The sequence below is a fragment of the Penaeus monodon genome, chromosome 19, assembly GCF_015228065.2.
Source record: "Penaeus monodon isolate SGIC_2016 chromosome 19, NSTDA_Pmon_1, whole genome shotgun sequence".
Lineage (NCBI taxonomy): Eukaryota > Metazoa > Arthropoda > Malacostraca > Decapoda > Penaeidae > Penaeus > Penaeus monodon.
In genome coordinates this window covers 36,392,005-36,392,244 of record NC_051404.1, presented here as the reverse complement: position 1 = coordinate 36,392,244, position 240 = coordinate 36,392,005, and positions in this window count along the sequence as shown.

The window sequence follows — 240 nt, the reverse complement described above, 5'->3', positions numbered from 1 at the left end:
TCAGTAATTTACACACACTAAAACCATAAACTTGTTACTTCTTCTCAAGAAGCATATTGCTCTATCAGCTTCAGAGACCAGGGACCACTCTGTAAAATAGGAAAAGTTATAGCATGTATTCCTAGCGGCAAAATAATGTTTATAAGCTAGTGAAACCTGCTTCTTGATTCCTTTTACAATACCTGATTTGACGCAGTATTGCCAAAACGTTTGACTCCCTTTACCTGGAATATACATCTG